The 26209-nt window shown below is 44.6% G+C and overlaps 2 long non-coding RNA genes across 2 annotated transcripts; one reads left to right on the top strand and one right to left on the bottom strand.

Moving 5' to 3' along the window:
- Positions 1 to 16115: 16115 nt before the first annotated feature.
- Positions 16116 to 20377, bottom strand: LOC144584845 (uncharacterized). Its single transcript, XR_013539321.1, has 2 exons — positions 20187 to 20377; positions 16116 to 19436 (listed from the first exon to the last, which is right to left on the bottom strand). It is a non-coding gene; the product is annotated as an uncharacterized LOC144584845 (long non-coding RNA).
- Positions 20378 to 21386: 1009 nt separating this feature from the next.
- LOC144584838 (uncharacterized) lies at positions 21387 to 23893 on the top strand. The gene is made up of 2 exons (XR_013539316.1): positions 21387 to 21749; positions 22008 to 23893. It is a non-coding gene; the product is annotated as an uncharacterized LOC144584838 (long non-coding RNA).
- The last annotated feature ends 2316 nt before the right edge of the window (positions 23894 to 26209 follow it).

Genomic DNA, 26209 nt, shown 5'->3' with positions numbered 1-26209 from the left:
TACTGTTTGCTCCGTTTAGTGACGAAATCGCTTAGCGATGCTGTTTTTGTGATCGCAAAAGCGATCGCTTTGCGATGTTCTCTATGGGGTATTTTTGCTTTGCGATGATCAGTTCCCTGTTATCATCGCAAAGCAACCCTTTTCGCACAGCTGATTGGTGGTTTTAAAATGGCCTCCTGCTGTTTTCTGGGACTGATTCCTCACTTTAGAGGCAGCGAAAATGGTAGCACTATGGAGGATCTTTGCTGAACGGTGAGTTTTAAGCCCATAGGAACGCATTAATCGCATTTTAATGCGTTTCTATGGGCTTTTTATTTTTGCACTACGACGTTTTCATTCAGCAGCGATTTCGCTGGAACGAATTAACGTCGCGATGCGAGGCACCACTGTATTTTTCTTTTGTACTTGTTATGCTGAAACAGACTAAGATAAATACCTTTTTGAAATATAAACAATGTCTGATTTTGCTTTTGCTTTTTTTCAGGAAAAGATAGAATAAAAATTCGAAATAATAGAGGAGAGAAGGGAGATTTACAAAGAAGACAATAAATTGTACTCTGGTACATTTTATCCCATATCTCTTTTCCAAGAGTGTTTCAGTTTTCTGGTTGCCAAGACTGACTCCTGTTCCATTTGACCTGGGGCATTTGCTCCACAATCCCTCAGAGATGAGTCATCCTAAACTAATGGTCCAGAGCTCCTGTTTGTTTTCCGTCCTAGGCGTCACATTGCTCTGTGGTCTACTTGTCACTGAGCACCAGGAAGAAGCATGGAGGCTCAACCTAGACGCTAAACACCTGTTCAATAGTACAAAGAACAAGTCAGATTTCTTGCTAATTTTCTCACTAGAGCCTTTGTGTATCCAGCATAATAGGGAACTGATGTGTCGTGTGTAGCATGAGAGGAAATGTTTTTGGGCTCATGGGTTCAAACTATTTCATTTGTAATGACACTCTGTCTTTGCTTTTCCAGCTCGTTCATGTGCACTGATGCAGTGCCTTTAAGAGCCCCAGATGTTCTTGGTCCACAATTCCCAGAAATTGTGGCCAGCAGAGCTAGTGGTGAAGGATTCTGGAAGTTTTAGTCCCCTCAAAAATCTATGACTATTACCTTAAGGCAAGGGAGTAACACATATGGCGCACAGACCCCATGCCAATTCCAGGAGACCAAATGCAGCCCCATCAGTATCCCTGCCCCCCCAGCACTAAGCCCACCTCAAAATGTAAACATCTCTTTCTCCAAAAATGGGTTCAATTTTTTTTTTCCTGTCTTCTGAGTGTGGCAGGAAATTCCATTGGATCAACATGTTTCATCTAGAAAACACACCTCGAAATGGTTTCTCATAGTTCCTGAAGGCATCATTATTTTGACTGGACAGAGTTTATACTGTCCAAGAATCTCTGGCTTATGCTCTCTGCCTTTTGCAATTTAAACCTGGCCCCCTGTTGGTTACTTGACTGAAATTTATTTATTTTTATTTATTTGATTTGTATCCCGCCCACCTGGTCTATCCGACCTCACTAAGCGTCTAGTGCCAAAGGCATGCAGGAGAAATCATAGAATTATCAGATTGTCATAGGGTTGGAAGGGACCTTGGAGGTCTTCTTGTCCAACCCCCTGCCCAAGGCAGGAGACCTGATGCCATCCCAGACCTCAGACCATCCCGGACAGATGGCTGTCCAATCTTCTCTTGAAAACCTCCAGCAATGAGGCAAACACAACATCAGGAGGCAAGCTGTTCCACTGCTTAACAAGTCAAAAGTTACTTGGCTATTATAAAAAAGAGTTGCAACTCAAAATAGATAGGGACCCACTGATGGAAATATTTCAAATATATATACAGTGAAAAATTCACCTGTACGCTACATAAAATAAAGTGTATAGTTTATACAATAAACTTTACTATACTTTACTTCATTTCGACTTACACCCCGCCCCTCTAAACAAAGTCTACTCATGGCAGCTATACACTTTATTTTATGCCAAAAATGTCAAAAAAATGGGCTTAACTTCTTAGATCAAAATTAATATAACAAGTGGTTAAAAAGTTATCCTTTGGGATAATCCGAGCTATTTTAATGAAAACAGGAAGAGTTTGGCTTTGGGTCATGGATGGGCTGCTTTAAAGCATCCACCCCTGCCAGCCACCCCCAAACGTTCCTAATGCAAGAATTGTAATTCCAGGGGGATTGGGGGCTCCAATGTGGCTTCAGATACATCCCTGGTGGAATGGATCAGATCTTCAGACCAAATGTTGGTCTCCCTTGTGCTAGAGGTACAGCACCTTCAGCAGAGTCTGGAAACGGAGACAGAGCAGTAGTCCAAATCTTGGTGGATTGGAGTTCACTGGACCCACCCCACATAAAGAGGGGGGCTGTGCAATCCTTTGTGTCAGTGGACATTTTGGACAGTGTCCAACGGCAGCCCCAGGTAGCATGAATGGCACTTGCCCCTGAATAAAAAATAACATTAAAGGGGTGGACTCGGGGGGGGGAATGATGCAATAAAGCCCCCTGAAGCCACACCCTTCCTTTAGGAGGTGGAGGTATCAGAGGTGATCTGGCCAAGTCCGTGGGTAAGAGGTCAACTGAGAATCTTCAGTATGCAGTTTCTGAAGAATAGGCTGAAAATTTCTGGAGAATATGTTGGGGGCAACCTTTGAGACGGGTGCGGAAGATTCAGATGGTGCAGAATGTGGGGGCCAGACTTCTCAGTGGAGTGAGAAAACATCAATGTATCTCTCCCACCCTGGACGCCTTGCATTGGCTGCCGGTCCATTTCCACATCGATTTCAAAGTCTTAATGATTACTTATAAAGCCCTAAACGGTTTAGGACCTCGATACCTGTCGGAACACCTCCTCCCACCTAGATCTACATGTATTACTCGTTCTAGCCAGGAGGTGCAACTGAGGAGCCTAATGCCAAGGGAGGCCTGGAAGGAAAAAACAAGAAACCGGGCCTTCTTGGCAGTGGCCCCCCTGTCTGTGAATTAATCTCCAAAAGTTGGCTTTTCAAAAGCAAACTCAAAACCTGGCTATTTAGGCAGGCCTTCCCTCCGGGCACCCCTTGATGTATCTTTTCATCTTGAATTATTGCTCATGGTTGTGAAATTGTTGTTACATGTTAACTGTTTTTATTCTATTTGATGTGAGCCGCCCAGAGTAGACCCTGTCTAGATGGGTGGGACACAAGTTCAATAAATAAATGAAATAAATAAAAATGAAATCCTTGAAAACAACAGTGTTTTGTCTGCACAATTGCAATCTCTTAGAAACCTTGAACTTTAATTGTTACCATCAAACAATCTTTGAGCATTGAACATACTGGCCATCACCCTACTTGTGCAAAGAAAAATGTGTAAGCCTTTCCACAGTCAAGCAACCCCCATTGTGTCCTGCAGCTGGTTTCATGGGCAATCTCATAAGCAAAGAGAAACCAGGAATACAAAGAGAGCAAGCTGGAGGAGGCAGAAAGTTTATATTGTTGCTGTTCCTTAACTGTGTAACACAACTGGACACTTCAGTTCTTTTAGAACCATGTACACGCACCATTTCTCTTCCAGTGAAAGGACCAGATTCTTTCTTTCCTGATGCCATTTCATTCTGTTCTCCCTCTGCCTAAGCAGACAATAGCCTACTTATAGTACCTGCAGCTTTCTTCAAAAGAGGAAGATAACAGAAAAGGAAAGACCAGAGATCTGTTCAGGAAAATTGGACATATTAGAGGAACATTTTGCGCAAAGATGAACATGATAAAAGACAAAAATGGGAGGGACCTAACAGAAGCAGAAGACGTCAAGAAGAGGTGGCAAGAATACACAGAGGAATTATATCAGAAAGATTTGGATATCCCGGACAACCCAGACAATGTAGTTGCTGACCTTGAGCCAGACATCCTGGAGAGCGAAGTCAAGTGGGCCTTAGAAAGCCTGGCTAACAACAAGGCCAGTGGAGGTGATGGCATTCCAATTGAACTATTTAAAATCTTGAAAGATGATGCTGTTAAGGTGCTACATTCAATATGCCAGCAAGTTTGGAAAACTCAACAGTGGCCAGAGGATTGGAAAAGATCAGTCTACATCCCAATCCCAAAGAAAGGCAGTGCCAAAGAATGCTCCAACTACCGCACAATTGCACTCATTTCACACGCTAGCAAGGTTATGCTCAAAATCCTCCAAGGTAGGCTTCAGCAGTATGTGGATCGAGAACTCCCAGAAGTACAAGCGGGATTCCGAAGAGGCAGAGGAACTCGAGACCAAATTGCTAACCTGCGCTGGATTATGGAGAAAGCCAGAGAGTTCCAGAAAAATATCTACTTCTGCTTCATTGACTATGCGAAAGCCTTTGACTGTGTGGACCACAGCAAACTATGGCAAGTTCTTAAAGAAATGGGAGTGCCTGACCACCTTATCTGTCTCCTGAGAAACCTATATGTGGGACAGGAAGCAACAGTCAGAACTGGTCATGGAACAACTGAGTGGTTCAAAATTGGGAAAGGAGTACGGCAAGGCTGTATACTGTCCCCCAGCTTATTTAACTTGTATGCAGAATACATCATGCGGAAGGCTGGACTGGAAGAAGCCCAAGCCGGAATTAAGATTGCCGGAAGAAATATCAACAACCTCCGATATGCAGATGATACCACTCTGATGGCAGAAAGTGAGGAGGAATTGAAGAACCTTGTAATGAGAGTGAAAGAGGAGAGTGCAAAAAACGGTCTGAAACTCAACATCAAAAAAACTAAGATCATGGCCACTGGTCCCATCACCTCCTGGGAAATAGAAGGGGAAGATATGGAGGCAGTGTCAAATTTTATCTTCCTGGGCTCCATGATCACTGCAGATGGAGACAGCAGCCCCGAAATTAAAAGACGCCTTCTTCTTGGGAGGAAAGCGATGACAAATCTTGACAGCATCTTGAAAAGCAGAGACATCACCTTGCCAACAAAAGTCCGAATAGTCAAAGCTATGGTTTTTCCTGTCATGATGTATGGAAGTGAGAGCTGGACCATAAAGAAAGCAGACCGCCGAAGAATTGATGCCTTTGAATTGTGGTGCTGGAGGAGGCTCTTGAGAATCCCCTGGACTGCAAGGAGAACAAACCTATCAGTTCTAAAGGAAATCAACCCTGAGTGCTCACTGGAAGGACAGATCCTGAAGCTGAGGCTCCAGTACTTTGGCCATCTAATGAGAAGAAAAGACTCCCTGGAAAAGACCCTGATGTTAGGAAGGTGTGACGGCAAGAGGAGAAGGGGACGACCGAGGATGAGATGGTTGGACAGTGTCTGCGAAGCAACCAACATGAACCTGACACAACTCCGGGAGGCAGTAGAAGACAGGAGGGCCTGGCGTGCTCTGGTCCATGGGGTCACGAAGAGTCGGACACGACTAAACGACTAAACACACACACAGCTTTCTTCCTGTTGACCATTAGGTGGTTAAGAAAACATATAAAAGTCATTAAATGGTTTGCTGGAGCAGAGTGAGGGTTTTTCTTTTCCTGGAGTCTGTAAACCAGCAGGAAGGATACAAATAGTGTCAGGTACATAGACTTCACTCAAGCAGAAGAAATGCATTGCCATTCAACTGCATGTTTCATTAAAAAATAATAAAATTAGGCACTGGAAAATGGCAGAGAATTTTAATTCATGTCTTTTTTTCTTTTCCTTCCTTCCTTCCTTCCTTCCTTCCTTCCTTCCTTCCTTCCTTCCTTCCTTCCTTCCTTCCTTCCTTCCTTCCTTCCTTCCTTCCTTCCTTCCTTCCTTCCTTCCTTCCTTCCTTCCTTCCTTCCTTCCAGCCTTTATGAAATTCTAGCAAATAAAAGAAAGAAAGAAGCAAGGGGAGAAGGAAGGAAGGAAGGAAGGAAGGAAGGAAGGAAGGAAGGAAGGAAGGAAGGAAGGAAGGAAGGAAGGAAGGAAGGAAGGAAGGAAGGAAGGAAGGAAGGAAGATCTGTCTTACACAAGGAATATAGGAAAAGCAACACTGAACATCACCAAAGCGTGTGTAGAACAACAGTCTCCAACCATGAGCCTCATGGCGCAGTGGTTAAAACGCTGTACTGCAGCTAAAAAACTGTGCTCACGACCTGGGGTTCAAATCCCAGGTAGCCGGCTCAAAGTTGACTCAGCCTTCCATCCTTCCGAGGTTGGTAAAATGAGTACCCAGCTTGCTGGGGGGGCAATGTGTAGCCTGTATAATTAAATTGTAAACCGCCCGGAGAGTGCTTGTAGTGCTATGGGGCGGTATATAAGTCCAATAAATAAATAAATAAATAAACCACAGCAGCCAAACATTTTTCTATGTTTGCCGGCATTCTGATCAGCTGGTTTTGGTTCACTCAGTCCCATTTAGAAAAAAATGATGCATGGAAAGAAAGTCTCTAAAAACAAATAGCGAACAAATACGCCCATCGGTCGTTCCTGAAGGCTCAGAATGACTCTTGGTACGTGGCGTTCATGGTCTCCAGAGATGGAGGTATGCCTGAGTGAACATCAAAAAAATCAAAGGAAGAAAGAGCTACCCAGTGTTATATAAGAAGAAATCATGTGCAAGGAAGATCTTCATCAGCCCTTTTGTCCCAGGCACCCTTGAGGTCTCCTGAAACCATCCTGAGTCCAAGAAATTGACTCTTGAATCCTTTGAAGGACTGGTTCTCTTCTAGATTTCTAAAACAAGGATTTCTAAAACAAAGACTAACGGGAAGCTGGGTAAGTCTTCACAAACTACTCAGATTTAACTTTCATCTGGCAAATGGTACAGATTTCGCAAAAGGTAACATGGAAATCTGCACAAAATACAAATCCATAAGAACACTCTGAATTCCATGTTGTTTCTGCCATTTTTAAAAGTCCTTCTCTCTTAGTAGGCTTTGTTAGGTAGTTTTGACGCTACTTGTTTTTTTTTTCATAGAATCAGTCACTTAAGACAAGTGAAAACTAGCAGACCAAATGACTTCACAAGTGAGAGAAGAAGGAAACACATCCAGATAATTAAAAATGGGCAAGACTCAAGGGCTCTTTCCTGTCTAAAAAGCATTGATGCAGATATTTAGCATATCTATTTGAAGAAAGAAAAGGTATTTTCTCTGACTTGCAGGAACCTCATTTCTTGGGTCATCTCAGAAAACCCTTTGAGCGTGGTCTGACTATACGGGGAGTTTTAGATAGGAGAAGATGTTATGTGGGTTTTCCAGTGTCCTAGTGGCATGTTAATTGTCAAACATCAGTATTTTGAAATGTTCTCAAAAATTTAATACATGTCAGCTGAGTTGTTCAAGCGCAGGAAAGAGGGATTCTCAAAACTGGATTCCGTAGACAGGGCAAAAAGATTGCAGCTTGTCCAAGAGTCCAAGATGGTGGAATTAACCGTGCTGTCAACCCAGCTGAGCTTGTGGTAGTTGAGTCGGGTCAAACAGCCTTCCTAGAAGGAGCAACCAATACTTCAAAAAGAGTGTAAATGCAGGTTAAGTACCACCAACAAATTATACCAAGAACCAGAGTAGCACAGAGTGTTGACCAAGGACTCAGAAGATGCTGGTTCAAATCCCTGCCTGGCCATGAAAACTCTCCGGGGAGTGTTAAAAGTGAATCAGTCCTTGAAAATCTCACATCCCTGCCCATTTAGGGTTGCCATAACTCATGATAACAAACAAAACAATCTTGTGTGGAAGTGAGCACTACTGCAATTGCATTTGTAATCCAATGTTACAGATTACACGGACAGTATAAAGGTACAAAGATAGCCTCTTGTATCATCATTGGTGGAAGGAGATCTTGGGATATACAATATCCAGTTGAACATGAGCATTTTTCCTTTTTATAGCTATGAAGAGCCACCACTTGTTCTTTCTGGTCCTTGCTCTGCTGCTGCTTCCTGATCCCAGTAAGTGATTACTTCACTTATAAGAACAAACTTCTATTGCCCCGGATCCTTTGCCCGTCTGAATAAGAGGGACTGAAAAAGAAAAAATAGGGATATGTTCCAACTCTAGTCAACCAGGAAAAAAAACTCCATCAAATATATTTACAGTGGTGCCCCGCTTGACGATTACCTCCTTAGACGAGGAAATCGCTTTACGATGAAGTTTTTGTGATCGATTTTGCGATCACAAAACAATGTTTTAATCGGGAAAAGCTGCTTTACGATGATCAGTTCCCTGCTTCGGGAACAGATTTTTTGCTTTATGAGGACCTTGATAGCTGATCGTCGGGTCTTCAAAATGGCCACCCGCTATGCAAAATGGCTCCCTGCTGTGTTTTAGATGGATTCCTCTCATTACAGGCACCAGAAAATGGCCGCCCTATGGAGGATCTTCGCTGGACGCTGAAGTATTTCGCCCATTGGAATGCATTGACCCAGTTTTCAATGTATTTCAATAGGCTTTTTCATTTCGCTTGACGTGGATTTCATTCTACAGCGATTTTGCTGGAATGGATTATCCTCGTCAAGCGAGGCACCACTGTACTCAGTCCTAGAAAAGGGTGTCATTCATCCCTTAAGGAAAAGCAAAGGCAGTAATGGATTCACTCAATTCAGTGAGTTACTGAATTGTTACTTCTTTTTTCATTCTTATCTAATTATTTATCTGAAGTGGATGAAAATAACCCACCCACTGCTTCTAAGCCTTCAAAAGGCTTAGAACAAATAACTTAGAATAACAAAGTTGTTTTACCCACTGTAATTTTTTTTGCAGCTTTTGCCTTGAAATGCGATTTCTCCCACTGTCTTTAAATTGTGTGAAAATCCTTCTAATTCTCCTTCCCTTCCCTCAGAAGTAGTGCAAAACGTCTCACCTTCTCACAGAATGTGAGAACCTCTCTCTTTTTTTTAGTTCCACACCTGAGGTTATCCACAGTGAAGAATTTTTGGGAGGGATGGAACTGACAAAATACAGGTCCTGAGAAGCTTGCCTTTTAATACTGGTTGGGAAGGGATGGAATATGAGTTTCACCATGGTGCACCACTTCTTCTCTTCTGATGGGAACAGGTTGTCTCAAATCCTCTTTTAACATAAAGGATCCAGGAACATGTCAACATCTTGGGGGGATCTGTAAAGTACGGAAATGTGGTCCATCATATGAGATCCTCGGTCGTTGTACTCCAATGAATCCTTGCTGCAAAAAGTGAGTTATTGAGTTGTTACTTCTGCTAAAAACAGTACAGCCCATTCTTCTGACAAGGTGATTAGTATGACACTCAAATAAAATCCACAGGTAATTATAGAACTTTATAACACCCCTTGGTAGTTTTGAGTCTGTGCTGTTTGGCACAGCTAATATTCATCCCGGAAAGGGTTAAATACTAGTGTGAACCAGATAATCATGACAATTATATCATAGTTCACCTGGGTATCAGGTTATAAGTCATTTACAGTGGTGCCTCGCATAGCAATGTTAATTCGTGCCGAAAAATCGCTGCTAAGCGATAACATCGCTATGCGCTATTAAAAAAACCCATAGAAACTCATTGAAACCCCTTCAATGTGTTCCTATGGGCTTCAATCTCACCGCTGAGCAAAGATCCTCCATAGCGCTGGCTTTTTCGGTGCCTCTAAAGCAAGGAATCCGTGCCTGAAAACAGCGCGCGGCCATTCTGTTTACCCGGTGGCCATTTTGAAACCGCCAATCAGCTGCGCGAAAATGGGCACTTTGCAATGATCGCTTCCCTGCGATCATCACAAAGCAAGAATACCCCATAGGGACCATCGCAAAGCGATCACTTTTGCGATCACAAAAACTCCATCGCTATATGGAGCGAACGCTATGCGAGGCACCAATGTACTTGTTCCTGCCTGGTTCATCAGAAACTCCCAAACATGTTCCATCTCTCTTCAGAGGATGGGAATACATCACTGTTCTTACTCATGGTGAAGTAAACAGAGAAAAATGAATCCAGGTAATATCAACTTGTCTAATTCTCCAAGCTTTATTCATCCTCTTTTCTTCTATGTATAAAAATCAAGAAGATATCAAAAGCATGTAACCTTTCGAGAAGTCAAACATAAATGACTCCTAAATATCATTCTTCCAACTATAAACAAAACAGTAGGCACTGATGCACTGAAAATGTATGAAGACCGAAATAAATCATAAGTGAAATTGTGCTAGAAATGGGCATTGGAGCCAAACAAAGCAATACAAATCCAACTGATTTGCAGCCGTGTCACTTTGCAACATGATTGTCTATTTATTTATTTTATTTATTTTATTTATATCCCGCCTGTCGCGACTGCCACCTCCTCCTACGTCACCACAAGAGATGATAGGTCACGATCCTTCACACACACATACACAACTTCGCTGCCACCAACCACACATAAACCTGACACTTCAGACTTAGTATGGATTTCAAAATAAAAATGATGATTTATTGAATACAAAAATAAAATGGAAATCACTGAGTAAAAGAATCACTTGTCACACTATATTTCTCAGACCTTAACCCTGCACAGTTCTTTGTTACTTAACACTCAATTACTCAATTACCTAACCTATATCTAACCCTGTCTACAGATCTTCTTTCAAGCCCTCTCTCAACCCTCTATCTCTCTCTCTAACTCCCAAACTAACTTTCCCCTCTTTGCACTCCCCCCTTATATACAAAAACTCCACCCCTTTAAGACCCACCTCCTGCCCTGTCATAGGCTAGGAAACTCCAGCCTTAACCAAGACAGGCAGGTGACGTCATGGCACACGTCACACCGCCTATCTGGTCAGATCAGGACCACTCTAGGCATCTACATCTGTATCCAAGCCGATTGTGTAACACCTGGTCTAAATATAATCCACCATGTTTCATAAAAGACCATCCCAAAATAAAGCTAATGGTTTCAAATGTTTCCCAGTATTTTTCTTTTGTTCTTGTTATGCAGAAACAGACTAAGATAAATACCTTTTTGAAATGTAAACAATGTCTGATTTTGCTTTTGCTTTTTTTTTCAGGATATGATACATTGGAAACTCAAAATAATAGAGGAGTGAAGGGAGATTTACAAAGAAGACAATAAATTGTTCCAAGAGTGTTTCAGTTTTCTGGTTGCCATGACTGACTCCTGTTCCATTTTTGCTCCACAATCCCTCAGAGATGAGTCATCCTAAACCCAATGGTCCAGAGCTCCTGTTTGTTTTCCGTCCTAGGCGTCACATTGCTCTGTGGTCCAATTGTCACTGAGCACCAGGAAGAAGCATGGAGGCTAAACCTAGACGCTAAACACCTGTTCAATAACACAAAGAACAAGTCAGATTTCTTGCTAATTTTGTCACTAGAGCCTTTATGTATCCAGCATAATAGGGAACTGATGTGTCGCTTGCAGCTTGAAAGGAAATGTTTTTGGGCTCATGGGTTCAAACTATTTCATTTGTCATGACACTCTGTCTTTGCTTTTCCAGCTCGTTCATGTGCACTGATGCAGTGCCTTTAAGAGCCCCAGATGTTCTTGGTCCACAATTCCCAGAAATTGTGGCCAGCAGAGCTAGTGGTGAAGGATTCTGGAAGTTTTAGTCCCCAAAAAATCTATGAATATTGCCTTAACGCAAGAGAGTAACAGACATGGCCCACAGACCCCATACCAATTCCAGGAGACCAAATGCAGCCCCATCAGTATCCCTGCCCCCCCCCCAGCACTCAGCCCACCTCAAAATGTAAATATTCCTTCCTCCAAAAATGGGTTCAAAAATCTTTTCCTGTCTTCTGAGTATGGCAGGAAATTCTGTTGGATCAGCTTTTTTCATCTAGAAAGCACACCTCGAAATGGTTTCCCACATTTCCTGAGGGCATCATTATTTTGACTGGAAAGAGTTCATGCTCTCAAAGAATCTCTGGTTCATGCTCTCTGCCTTCTACTTTTTAAAACTGGCCACCTGAGGGTGGCTTGACTGAAAGTGCCAAAGGCATGCAGGAGAAATCATAGAATCATCAAATCGTCATAGGGATGGAAGGGACCTTGGAGGTCTTCTAGTCCAACCCCCTGCCCAAGGCAGGAGACCTCATGCCATCCCGGACCTCAGACCATCCCGGACAGATGGCTGTCCAATCTTCTCTTGAAAACCTCCAGCGATGAGGCAACCACAACATCAGGAGGCAAGCTGTTCCACTGCTTAATGGGTCACAAGTTACTTGGCTATTATAAAAGAGAGTTGCAACTCAAAATAGATGGGGACCCACTTATGGAAATATTTCAGATACTGTATGTATACAGTCAAAAATTCACCTGTACACTACATAGAATTTTTATGCCAAAAATGGCAAAAAAATGGGCTTAACTTCTTAGAGCAAAATTAATATAACAAGTGGTTTAAAAGTTATCCTTTGGGATAATCCGAGCTATTTTAATGAAAACAGGAAGAGTTTGGCTTTGGGTCATGGATGGGCTGCTTTAAAGCATCTACCCCTTCCAGCCACCCCCAAACGTTCCTAATGCAAGAATTGTAATTCCAGGGGGATTTGGGGCTCCAATGTGGCTTCAGATACATCCCTGGTGGAATGCATCACATCCTCAGGTCAAATATTGGTCTCCCTTGTGCTAGAGGTACAGCACCTTCAGCAGAGTCTGGAAACGGAGACAGGGCAATTGTCCAAATCTTGGTGTATTGGAGTTCACTGGACCCACAAAACAAAACCAGGGGGCTGTGCAATCCTTTGTGTCAGTGGACATTTTGTACAGCGTCCAAGGGCAGCCCCATTTAGCATGAATGGCACTTGCCCCTGAATAAAGAATAACATTGCAGGGGTGGACTGGTGGGGGTATGATGCAATAAAGCCCCCTGAAGCCACACCCTTCCCCTAGGAAATGGAGGAACAGCAGGTGATCTGGCCAAGTCCATGGGTAAGAGGTGAACTGAGGATCTTCAGTATGCAGTTTCTGAAGAATAGGCTGAAAATTTCTGAAGAATATGCTGGGGTGACCTTTGAGACGGGTGCGGAAGCTTCAGATGGTGCAGAATGCGGCGGCCAGACTTCTCAGTGGGGTGAGAAAACATCAACATATCTCTCCCACTCTGGCCACCTTGCATTGGCTGCCGGTTCGTTTCCACATTGATTTCAAAGTCTTAATGTTTACATATAAAGCCCTAAATGGTTTAGGACCTCAATACCTCCTCCCACATAGATCTACTCATATTACTCGTTCTAGCCAGGAGGGACAGCTGAGGAGCCTAACGCCGAGGGGGGCCCGGAAGGAAAAAACAAGAAACCGGGCCTTCTCCGCAGTGGCCCCCATTCTGTGAAATAATCTCCAAAAGTTGGCTTTTCAAAAGCGAACTCAAAACCTGGCTATTTAGGCAAGCCTTCACTCCGGGCACCACTTGATGTATCTTTTCATCTTGAATGATTATTCACTAATGTTAAATTGTTGTTACATGTTAACTGTTTTTGTTCTATTTGATGTGAACCACCCAGAGTAAACACTGTCTACATGGGCGGGATACAAGTTCAATAAATAAATGAAATAAATAAAAATAAAATCCTTGAAAACAGCAGTGCTTTGTCTGCACGACTGCACTCCATTAGAAACCATGAATTTTTACTGTTCTCATCAAACAATCGTTGAGCATTGAACATATTACTGTATTTTTTGCTCCATAAGACACACTTTTCCCCCAAAAAATGTGGGGGGGGAAGTCCGTGCGTCTTATGGAGCGAAGGCAGCAATTTCATCCCCGCTGGCCCCGTGGGGGGGGGGGAGCGTCACAAGGGTCCTGGAAGGCTCACTGGGACCTTTGCAACGCTCCTCCCACCCCTGCACGAGGCCAGCGTGGGCAAAATCACCAGTTTCTGGGAGTCTTTTGAGGCTTCGGAAGCCTCAGAAGACTCCCAGAAGCTGGCGATTTCACCCCCTCTGACCCCCGGGGGGCCAGGGTGAGTCTCTAAAGGGTCCTGGAACACACCCTAGGACCCTTTGGAGGCTCACCCTCCCCCCCCGCTGGGTCAGAGGGGGGAAATCACCAGCTTCTGAGACTCTTCTGAACTTCCCAAGCCTCAAGAGTCTCAGAAGGTGGCAATTTCACCCCCTCTGACCCCCCAGGGGAGCAAGATGAGTCTCTAAAGGGTCCTAGAGTGTGTTCCAGGACCCTTTACAGACTCACCCTGCCCCCCCGGGGTTAGAGGGGGCAAAATTACCACCTTCAGGAACTCTTTCGAGGCTTGGGAAGCTTCAGAAGAGTCCCAAGAAGCTCACGATTTTGCCCCCTCTGACCCCCGGGGGGCAGGGTGAGTCTCTAAAGCAAGCTTGTCCAACCTGTGGCCCGAGGGCTGCATGTGGCCCAGGTTGGCTAATAATGCGGCTCAGTGCAATTTTTTATTTTTAAAGAAATTCCAAAGTTTCAAGTTACACTGCCGGCGCTTGTGGCCATAATGCGGCTGGGGCACGTCACAACGGGGGGGGGGGAGAGGGAAGGAAGGAAGGAGTGGGAGGGGAGGGGAGAGGGGGGCTGTGTGACTGCATTGTGCCATCCCCGTCAATAGGTGGACCCCCTCCCGGCCCCATAAAGCCACCGGAGTCGAAGCTGGCAGCCTCTGCTGTCTGAGATCGCAGCTGCCGGTAAGTGCGCTTGGAGCAGGGATGCGGAGGATGGCTAGGGCTGCCCCCCCATGTGGCCCAAACCAAATTTATGTGCGGCCTAAACCAAATTTTCATCTTCTAATGTGGCCCAGGGAAGGTGAAAGGTTGGACACCCCTGCTCTAAAGGATCCTGGAACACACCCTAGGACCCTTTGGAGGCTCACCCTTCCTGCCCCTGCCGGGCCAGAGGGGACAAAATCGCCACCTTCTGGGACTCTTTTGAGGCTTGGGAAGCTACAAAAGAGTCCCAGAAGGTGGCAATTTCACCACCTCTTACTCCCGGGGGGGGGCAGGGGTAGCCTCCAAAGGGTCCTAGGGTGTGTTCCATAAGATGGCCCTCTCCATAAGGCTCACCAATTTTTAGAAGAAAACAGATTATTTTTTTCCTGTTTTCTTATCCTAAAAATTTGGTGTGTCTTATGGAGAGGTGCGTCTTATGGAGCGAAAAATAGGGTAGACCATCACCCTACTTGTGTAAAGGAAAATGTGTAAGCCTTTCCACAGTCAAAAAGCCCCCATTGCGTCATGCACCTGGTTTCACAAGCAAAGAGAAACCAGGAATGCAAATGGAGCAAGTTGGAGGAGGCAGAAAACTTATATTGTTGCCATTCCTTAACTGCGTAACAGAACTGGACACTTCACTGCTTTTAGAACCATGTACACGCACCATTTCTCTTCCAGTCAAAAGGCCAGATTTTTTATTTCCTTTTGCCGTTTCATTGTGTTCTCCCTCTGCCTAAGCTGACAATAGCCTGGTTATAGTTCGTGCAGCTTTCTTCCTCTTGACAATTAGGTTGTTAGGAAACCATATCAAAGTCATTAAGTGATTTGCTGGAGCAGAGTGAGCGTTTTTCTTTTCTTGGAGTCTGTAAACCAGCAAGAAGGATACAAACAGTGTCAGATACATAGACTTCAATCAAGCAGAAGAAAAGCATTGCCATTCAACTGCATATTTCATTAAAAAATAATAAAATTAAGCACTGGAAAATGGCAGAGAATTTTAATTCAAATATTTTTTTCCATTCCTTCCTTCCTTCCTTCCTTCCTTCCTTCCTTCCTTCCTTCCTTCCTTCCTTCCTTCCTTCCTTCCTTCCTTCCTTCCTTCCTTCCTTCCTTCCTTCCTTCCTTCCTTCCCCTCTCTCTCCCTTCCAGCCGTTATGAAATTTGATAAATTTTAGCAAATAAAAAAAATGCAAAGTGTGCTACTTATATACCGCCCCATAGCGCTTCAAGCACTCTCTGTGCGGTTTACAATTTAATTATGCAGGCTACACATTGCCCCCCCAGCAAGCTAGGTACTCATTTTACCAACCTCGGAAGGATAGAAGGCTGAGTCAACCTTGAGCCATTACCTGGGACTGAACCCCAGGTTGTGAGCACAGTTTTGGCTGCAGTACAGTGATTTAACCACTGCGCCACGAGAAAAAAGCAAGGGGATAAGGCAGAGAGGAAGGAAGGAAGGAAGGAAGGAAGGAAGGAAGGAAGGAAGGAAGGAAGGAAGGAAGGAAGGAAGGAAGGAAGGAAGGAAGGAAGGAAGGAAGGAAGGAAGGAAGGAAGGAAGGAAGGAAGGAAGGAAAAGAAAAAAAGATCTGTCTCACAAAAGGAATATAGGAAAAGCCACACTGAACTTCACCAAAGCCTGTGAAGAACAACAATCTCCCACCAAAGTCACCAACCATTTTTCTATGTTTGCCGGCGTTCTGATCAGCTGATTTTGTCTTAGAGCTTCAAGGTGCTGCAATGTTTATTTTATTATGGTTTTGGTTCACTCAGTCCCATTTAGAAAAGAATGATAAATGGAAAGAAAGTCTCTAAAAACAAATAGCAAACAAATACGCCCATCGGTAGTTCCTGAACACTCAGAATGTCTCTTGGTACGTGGCCTTCATGGTCTCCAGAGATAGAGGTATGCTTGAGTGAACATCAAAAAAATCAAAGGAAGAAAGACCTACCCAGTGCTATATAAGGAGAAATCATGTGTAAGGAAGGTCTTCATCAGCCCTTTTGTCTCAGGCACCCTTGAGGTCTCCTGAAACCATCTTGAGTCCAAGAAATTGACTCTTGAATCCTTTGAAGGACTCGTTCTGTTCTAGATTTCTAAAACAAAGACTAACTGGAAGCTGGGTAAGTTTTCACAAACTACTCAGATTTCACTTGTTGAAAACTTCCTCTGGCGAATGGTACAGATTTCACGAAAGGTAACGTGGAAATCTGCACAAAATACAAATCCATGAGAACACTCTGGATTCCATGTTGTTTCTGCCGTTTTTAAAAGTCCTTCTCTCTTAGTAAGCTTTGTTAAGTAATTTTGATAACATACCTTTACCAATACTTGTTTTCTTTTCTTAGAATCAGTCACTTAAAAAAAGTGAAAACCAGCAGACCAAATGACTTCACAAATGAGAGAAGAAAGAAACAAATCCAGAGAATTAAAAATGGGCAAGACTCAAGGGCCCTTTCCTGTATAAAATGCATTGATGCAGATTTTTAACATATCTATTTGTAGAAAGAAAAGGTATTTTCTCTGACTTGCAGGAACCTCATTTCTTAGGTCATCCCAGATAACCCTTTGAGCATGGTCTGACTATACGGGGAGTTTTAGGGAGGAGCAGATGTTGTGTGGATTTACCTGTGTCCTAGTGGCATGTTAATTGTCAAACATCAGTATTTTGAAACGTTCTCAGAAATTTAATGCATGTCAGCTGAGTTGTTCAAGCGCAGGGAAGAGGGATTCTCAAAATTGGATTCCGTAGACAGGGCAAAAAGGCTGCAGCTAATCCAAGAGTCCAAGATGGTGGAATTAACCGTGCTGTCAACCCAGGTGAGCTTGTGGTAGTAGAGTCGGGTCAAACAGCCTTCCTACAAGGAGCAACCAGTACTTTAAAAAGAGTGTAAGTGCCACCCAGAGCAGGTTAAGTACCACCAACAAATTATGCCAAGAACCAGTGTAGCACAGAGTGTTGACCAAGAAGATGTTGGTTCAAGTCCCTGCCTGGCCATGAAAACTCTCTGGGGAGTGTTAATAGTGAATGAGTCCTTGAAAATCTCACATCCCTTCCCATTTCGGGTTGCCATAACTCATGATAACAAACAAAACAATACACTCTTCCATCTTGTGTGGAAGTGGGCACTACTGCAATTGCATTTGTAATCCAATGTACATCTCAGAATACACGGACAGTATAAAGGTACAAAGATAGCCTCTTGTATCATCATTGGTGTAAGGGGATCTTGGGATATACAATATCCAGCTGAACATGAGCATTTTCCTTTTTATAGCTATGAAGAGCCACCACTTGTTCTTTCTGGTCCTTGTTCTGCTGCTGCTTCCTGATCTCAGTAAGTGAATACTTGACTTATAAGAACATACTTATACTGCACCAGAGCCTTTGTCCGTCTGAGTAAGAGAGACTGAAAAAGAAAAAAGAGGGAAATGTTCCAACTCTAGTCAACCAGAAAAAAAAACCCATCAAATATATTTACAGTGGTGCCCCATTTGACGATTACCTCGTTAGACGAGGAAATCGCTTTACGATGAAGTTTTTGCGATCGATTTTGCGATCGCAAAATGATGTTTTAATAGGAAAAACTGCTTTACGATAATCGGGTCCCTGCTTTGGGAACCAATTTTTCACTTAATGACGATCTTGACAGCTGATCGCAGGTCTTCAAAATGGCCGCCCGCTGTGCAAAATGGCTCCCCGCTGTGTTTTAGGATGGATTCCTCGCATTACAGCCACCAGAAAATGGCCCCCCACGGAGGACATTCTTTGGACGCTGAGGCATTTCGCCCATTGGAAGGCATTGAACCGGTTTTCAATGCATTTCAATGGGCTTTTTCATTTCTCTTGACGAGGATTTCGTTCTACAGTGATTTTGCTGGAACGGATTATCCTCGTCAAGTGAGGCACCACTGTACTCATTCCTAGAAAAGGGTGTCATTCATCCCTTAAGAAAAAGCAAAGGTAGGAATGGATGCAGGCATTTATTTTTCATTATTATCTAATTAGATTATCTCAAGTGGATGACGTGGTGGCACTGCGGGCTAAACCGCAGAAGGCAGTGCTGCAGGGTCAGAAGACCAGCAGTCGTAAGATCGAATCCACGAGACGTAGAGAGCGCAGGTCACTTGTCCCAGCTCCCACCAACCTTGCGGTTCGAAAGCATGCAAATGCGAGTAGATAAATAGAGACCACCTTGGTGGGAAGGTAACAGCGTTCCGTGTCTAAGTCGCACTGGGCATGTGACCATGGAAGATTGTCTTCGGACAAAAAATGCTGGCTCTATGGCTTGGAAACGGGGATGAGCTCCGCCCCCTAGAGTCGAATACGAGTGGACAAAAAAATTGTCAAGGGGAACCTTTACCTTTACCAAGTGGATGAAAATAACCCACCCACTCCTTCTAAGCCTTCAAAGTCCACATAACAAAGTTGTTTTACTCACTGTAATTTTTTGCAGCTTCCGCCTTGCAATGCGATTTCTCCCACTGTCTTTAAATTGTGTGAAAATCCTTCTAATTTTCCTTCCCTTCTCTTAGAAGTAGTGCAAAATGTCTCACACTCTCACAGAATGTGAGAACCTCTCTCTTTTTTTAGTTCCACGTATGAGATTATCCACAGTGAAGCATTTTGGGAGGGATGGAACTGACAAAATCCAGGTCCTGTCAAGCTTGCCTTTTAATACTGGTTGGGAAGGGATGGAATATGAGCTTCACCATGCTGCACCACTTCTTCTCTTCTGATGAGAACAGGATTTTGTCTTGAACCCTCTTGGCCCATAAAGAATCAACGATCATGTCGACATTTTGGGGGGAACTGTATACTAGTGACATGTCCTCTTCCATCTTGGTTCATCGGTCATTGTACTCCATTGTCGCTTTGCTGCAAAAAGTGAGTTACTTTTTACTTCTGCTAAAAACAGTACAGCCCATTCTTCTGACAGGCTGATTAGTATGACACTCAAATAAAATCCACAGATAATTATAGAACTTTATAACACCCCTTGTTAGTTTTGAGTCTGTGCTGTTTGGCACAGCTAACATTTATCCCGGAAAGGGTTAAATACCAGTGTGAACCAGATAATCATGACAATTATATCATAGTTCACCTGGGTATCAGGTTATAAGTCCTTGACTTGTTCCTGACTTGTTCATCAGAAACTCCCAAACATGTTCCATCTCTCTTCAGAGGATGAGAATACATCACTGTTTTTACTCATGGTGAAGTAAACAGAGAAAAATGAATCTGGGTAACATCGACTTTTCTAATTCTCCAAGCTTTATTCATCCTCTATTCTTCTATGTATAAAAATCAAGAAGCCATCAAAAGCATGTAACCTTTTGAGACGTCCAACATAAATGACTCCTAAATATCATTCTTCCAACTTGAAACAAAACTGTAGGCACAGATGCACTGAAAATTTATGAAGACTGAACTCAATTATAAGTTTTTAGCTAAAATATAAATTGTAGGCAAGAACTTAGATCTCTTGTCAGTTCAGAAATACAAGAGCTCATACCTGCAAAACACACATTTTGTAAAGAAGCACATTAGGACAGAAACATGGAAAAATACTACAGTGGAGTCTCGACCTACAAACAGCCCGACTTACGTACTTTTCGACGTACTTACAGCTCCAGCAGCAAAATTTCGGATCGACTTGCGGCCGGAGCTTTGACGTACGGACCGAAAAGGCAAGGGAAAAGGGCGGGAAATTCAAACCGTTGGTGGCAAAGGGACAGCTTCTTAGCTCTTTCGCACCCACCGTTTGGAAAAGGGAAGCGATGCGAAAGCCCAAACAGAGCAAGCGAAGGGCAGAGCAGCAATGGATTTCCCCCGTCGCGGGGCCTCTTATATGCAGCCGGAAGCTGGGCTGGCCGTCCCTTGCAAGCCGGGGCTATTTGCAGGCGAGTTCTCCCTGGCTTCCGTCACTGCTAAGGAGAATCTCCCACCACCCAGGGCCTCTTTGGCGCGGCGGTAACCGATGCCAGCCAGCCCTCGCCTGTGCTGATGGCTGTAGGAACGCTGGGGTATGTGTGGCTGCCGCAGGAGGAGCAGCGGAGAAGCTGCAAAGCGGCCCAGTGGGGGGGAAAGCCCTGATTGGCTCCCGCCTTTCTTCCCCGCCCCCCGCCTGGCTTCTCCACTGCTGAAATCACCATTGGGGCAACCCTTTGGGAGAAGCCAGGTGGCAGGGAAGAAAGGCAGGAGCCGATCCGACCTCTCTCCTCCACCGCGCGGCTTCTCCCAAAGCGCTGCGCCCGATGATGGTTTCGGCAACAGCGGGGGGGAAAGGCAGGAGCCGATCCGGCCTCTCTCCTCCACCGCGCGGCTTCTCTCAAAGCGCTGCGCCCGATGATGGTTTCGGCAACAGCGGGGGGGAAAGGCAGGAGCCGATCCAGCCTCTCTCCTCCACCGCGCGGCTTCTCCCAAAGCGCTGCGCCCGATGATGGCTTCGGCAACAGCGGGGGGGAAAGGCAGGAGCCGATCCAGCCTCTCTCCTCCACCGCGCGGCTTCTCCCAAAGCGCTGCGCCCGATGATGGCTTCGGCAACAGCGGGGGGGGAAAGGCAGGAGCCGATCCAGCCTCTCTCCTCCACCGTGCGGCTTCTCCCAAAGCGCTGCGCCCGATGATGGTTTCGGCAACAGCGGGGGGGAAAGGCAGGAGCCGATCCGGCCTCTCTCCTCCACCGCGCGGCTTCTCCCAAAGCGCTGCGCCCGATGATGGCTTCGGCAACAGCGGGGGGGAAAGGCAGGAGCCGATCCGGCCTCTCTCCTCCACCGCACAGCTTCTCCCAAAGCGCTGCGCCCGATGATGGTTTCGGCAACAGCGGGGGGGAAAGGCAGGAGCCGATCCGGCCTCTCTCCTCCACCGCGTGGCTTCTCCCAAAGCGCTGCGCCCGATGATGGTTTCGGCAACAGCGGGGGGGGAAGGCAGGAGCCGATCCGGCCTCTCTCCTCCACCGCGCGGCTTCTCCCAAAGCGCTGCGCCCGATGATGGTTTCGGCAACAGCGGGGGGGGGGAAAGGCAGGAGCCGATCCGGCCTCTCTCCTCCACCGCGCGGCTTCTCCCAAAGCGCTGCGCCCGATGGTGGCTTCGGCAGCGGCGGGGGATAAAGGCAGCGAGGGTGGCCAGGCTCGACCTTGGCCCAGTAGTGGGGGTTAGAATCTAGGAAGCCTTCTGGCAGCGGGGGTGCAGGTAAGGTTCTGCTTTTTGCTTTTTTAAAACTTTTTTTGGTCTTTTGCAGGGTGGGATTGGGCTGGTGGGGTTATATTTGTGCTTGTTTTGCTTTTTTTGCAGCCCCAGGGGCTTGCAGTGTTTTAGTTTGGGGGGAGGTATTCTTTTCCTGTGGGTCTGTGCTTAAATGTGCTGGGTTGCAAAGACTGGGCTAAAAATCTTAAAAGTACTTTTAACACTGTTCCCTGCCTCCCCCCCTCCTTTCCTGAACTCTTTCAGACCTAAGAAAAAAATTAAAAAAAATATCCCCATCTAGTGGTAGAAGGCGGAATAGCAGCTTCCCATTAGTTTCTATGGACAGAAAAGAGCAGATACGGATTAAACGGTTTTCAATGCATTCCTATGGGAAATGAAGATTCGACCTACGAACTTTTCGACCTGCGGACCGCCTTCCAATACGGATTAATTACTTAAGTCAAGACCCCACTTTATTTTTTTTACATGGACACTCAAACATATGGCAGTTCAAATCTATGGAGGAAAATCCATGAACAACATGAATTTGACCCAAATCCGGGAGGGAGTGGAAGACAGGAGGGCCTGGAGGCTCTGGTCCATGGGGTCAGGAAGAGTCGGAGACAACTTAAGGACTAAATGACAAGAACAAAGTTCAATCTTATGAGAGTATAAGCTGAGCAGGGCTGGTGAGGACACAATACTTTGGAGATCACTCATTCATAGGGTTGTGACTTGATGACACATCACAACAAATAATCACGTATGTTGTAGTAGGGAATTGCACCTAATGAATGGGGTGCCTGAGAAGATAAAGACTCGCCCAAAACGGATTCTGTCCTTTCTGGTTTGATCCAGACCTCATCAGAATCAGTTCCTCTCCAGTTGATTTGTTTAGCAATTGGAGCGTCAGCTGAGGCCAGTGCAGAGTCCTTATCCAAAGTGCAATTGCATGTGGTTGCAACTGGTACAGCCCCACATTGTAGGTCAAGATCTGTTCTTCCTGTTGTGAATAGGAGACTCGGGAAGGAAACGGAGACTGAGAGATAATGGCCTGACCGCAGTTGTATTGTGAGCTCATAGAAGTAGTGAAATTGTGCTAGAAAGGGGCCTTGCACCCAAACAAAGCAATGCATGGAAAGTTTCCAACTGACTTGGAGCTGTGTCCCTTTGCAAGTGGATTGTCTACGTCTGCATCCATGCCGATTGTGTAACACCTGGCCTAAATATTATCCATCATGTTTCATGGAAGACTATCCCAAAATAAAGCTAATGGTCTTAAACGTTTCTTAGTATTTTTCTTTTGTTCTTGTTATGCAGAAACAGACTAAGATAAATACCTTTTTGAAATATAAACAATGTCTGATTTTGTTTTTGCTTTTTTTTTCAGGAAAGGATTAATTGGAAACTCAGAATGATAGAGGAAAGAAGGGAGATTTACAAAGTAGACAATTAATTGTGCTCTGGTACATTTTATCCCATATCTCTTTTCCAAAAGTGTTTCAGTTTTCTGTTTGCCAAGATAGACTCCTGTTCCATTTGACCTGGGGCATTTGCTCCACAATCCCCCAGAGATGAATCATCCTAAACTAATGGTCCAGAGCTCCTGTTTGTTTTCCATCCTAGGCGTCACATTGCTCTGTGGTCCAATTGTCACTGAGCACCAGGAAGAAGCATGGAGGCTCAACCTAGACACTAAAAACCTGTTCAATAGCACAAAGAACAAGTCAGACTTCTTGCTAATTTTCTCACTAGAGCCTTTGTGTATCCAGCGTGATAGGGAACTGATGTGTCGCTTGCAGCTTGAAAGGAAATGTTTTTGGGCTCATGGGTTCAAACTATTTCATTTGTAATGACACTCTGTCTTTGCTTTTCCAGCTCGTTCATGTGCACTGATGCAGTGCCTTTAAGATCCCCAGATGTTCTTGGTCTACAATTCCCATAAATTGTGGCCAGCACAACTAGTAGTGAAGGATTCTGGAAGTTTTAGACCCCCCAAAATCTATGGCTATTGCCTCAAAACAAGGGAGTAACACATATGGCCCACAGACCCCATACCGATTCCAGGAGACCAAATGCAGCCCCATCAGTATTCCTGCTCCCCCAGCACTCAGCCCACGTCAAAATGTAAACATCCCTTTCTCCAAAAATGGGATCAAAAATCTTTTCCTGTCTTCTGAGTATGGCAGGAAATTCTGTTGGATCAGCTTCTTTCATCTAGAAAGCACACCTCGAAATGGTTTCCCAAGTTTCCTGAGGGCATCATTATTTTGACTGGAAAGAGTTCATGCTGTCAAAGAATCTCTGGTTCATGCTCTCTGCCTTTTGCATTTTAAAACTGGCCACCTGAGGGTGACTTGACTGAAAGTGCCAAAGGCATGCAGGAGAAATCATAGAATCATTGAATTGTCATAGGGTTAGAAAGGGACCTTGGAGGTCTTCTAGTCCAACCCCATGCCCAAGGCAGGAGACCTCATACCATCCCGGACCTCAGACCATCCCGGACTGATGGCTGTCCAATCTTCTCTTGAAAACCTCCAGCGATGAGGCAACCACAACATCAGGAGGCAAGCTGTTCCACTGCTTAATGGGTCACAAGTTACTTGGCTATTATAAAAGAGCGTTGCAACTCAAAATAGATGGGGATCCACTTATGGAAATATTTCAAATATATATACAGTCAAAAATTCACCTGTACACTACATAAAATAAAGTGTATAGTTTATACAATAAACTATACACTTTATTTTATACCAAAAATGTCAAAAAAAGGGCTTAAGTTCTTAGAGCAAAATTAATATAACAAGTGGTTAAAAAGTTATCCTTTGGGATAATCCGAGCTATTTTAATGAAAACAGGAAGAGTTTGGCTTTGGGTCATGGATGGGCTGCTTTAAAGCATCCACCCCTCCCAGACACCCCCAAAGTTTCCTAATGCAAGAATTGTAATTCCAGGGGGACTGGGGGCTCCAGTGTGGCTTCAAATACACCCCTGGTGGAATGCATCAGATCCTCAGGTCAAATGTTGGTCTCCCTTGTGCTAGAGGTACAGCACCTTCAGCAGAGTCTGGAAACGGAGACAGGGCAGTTGTCCAAATCTTGGTGGATTGGAGTTCACTGGACCCACACCACAAAACCGGGGGGCTGTGGAATCCTTTGTGTCAGTGGACATTTTGGACAGTGTCCAAGGGCAGCCCCAGGAAGCATGAATGGCACTTGCCCCTGAATAAAGAATAACATTGCAGGGGTGGAATGGGGGGGATGATGCAATAAAGCCCCCTGAAGCCACACCCTTCCCCTAGGAGGTGGAGGTATCGGAGGTGATCTGGCCAAGTCCGTGGGTAAGAGGTGAACTGAGAATCTTCAGTATGCAGTTTCTGAAGCATAGGCTGAAAATTTCTGAGATTATTCCAGTCGGGCCCCCGACTGTGGAATAATCTCCAAAAGTTGGCTTTTCAAAAGCGAACTCAAAACCTGGCTATTTAGGCAGGCCTTCCCTCCGGGCACCACTTGATATATCTTTTCATCTTGAATTAATGTTCATGGTTGTGAAATTGTTGTTACATGTTAACTGTTTTTATCCTATTTGATGTGAGCCGCCCAGAGTAGACCCTGTCTAGATGGGCGGGAGAAAAGTTCAATAAATAAATGAAATAAATAAAAATGAAATCCTTGAAAACAACAGTGCTTTGTCTGCACAATTGCACTCTCTTAGAAACCATGAATTTTAACTGTTCACATCAAACAATTTTTGAGCATTGTGCATATTAGACCATCATCCTACTTGTGTACAGGAAAATGTGTACGCCTTTCCACAGTCAAGCCACCCTCATTGCGTCCTGCAGCTGGTTTCATGGCCAAGCTCACAAGCAAAGAGAAACCAGGAATGCAAAGGGAGCAAGCTGGAGGAGGCAAAACACTTATATTGTTGCTTTTCCTTAACTGTGTAACACAACTGGACACTTCAGTGCTTTTAGAACCATGTACACACACCATTTCTCTTCCAGTCAAAGGACCAGATTCTTTCTTTCCTTATGCCATTTCATTGTGTTCTCCCTCTGTCTAAGCAGACAATAGCCTGCTTATAGTATGTGCAGCTTTCTTCCTCTTGTCCATTAGGTGGTTAAGAAACAATATAAAAGTTGTTAAAGTCGTTTCCTGGAGCACAGTGAGCGGTTTTTCTTTCCCTGGAGTCTGTAAACCACAGTGGCCAGCAATAAGGAGTGTCAGATAGATAGATTTCAATCAAACAGAAGAAAAGCATTGCCATTGAAACAGCAATTTTCATTACAAAATAATGAAATTAGGCACTGGAAATGGCAGAGAATTTTAATTCATGTCTTTCTTTCTTTTCCATCCATCCATCCATCCATCCATCCATCCATCCATCCATCCATCCTTCCTTCCTTCCTTCCTTCCTTCCTTCCTTCCTTCCTTCCTTCCTTCCTTCCTTCCTTCCTTCCTTCC

This window comes from Pogona vitticeps, chromosome 1 (genome assembly GCF_051106095.1).
Source record: "Pogona vitticeps strain Pit_001003342236 chromosome 1, PviZW2.1, whole genome shotgun sequence".
NCBI classification, from domain to species: domain Eukaryota; kingdom Metazoa; phylum Chordata; class Lepidosauria; order Squamata; family Agamidae; genus Pogona; species Pogona vitticeps.
Note: the sequence above shows the minus strand (reverse complement) of the source record. Positions and strands in the feature narration are given on the sequence as shown.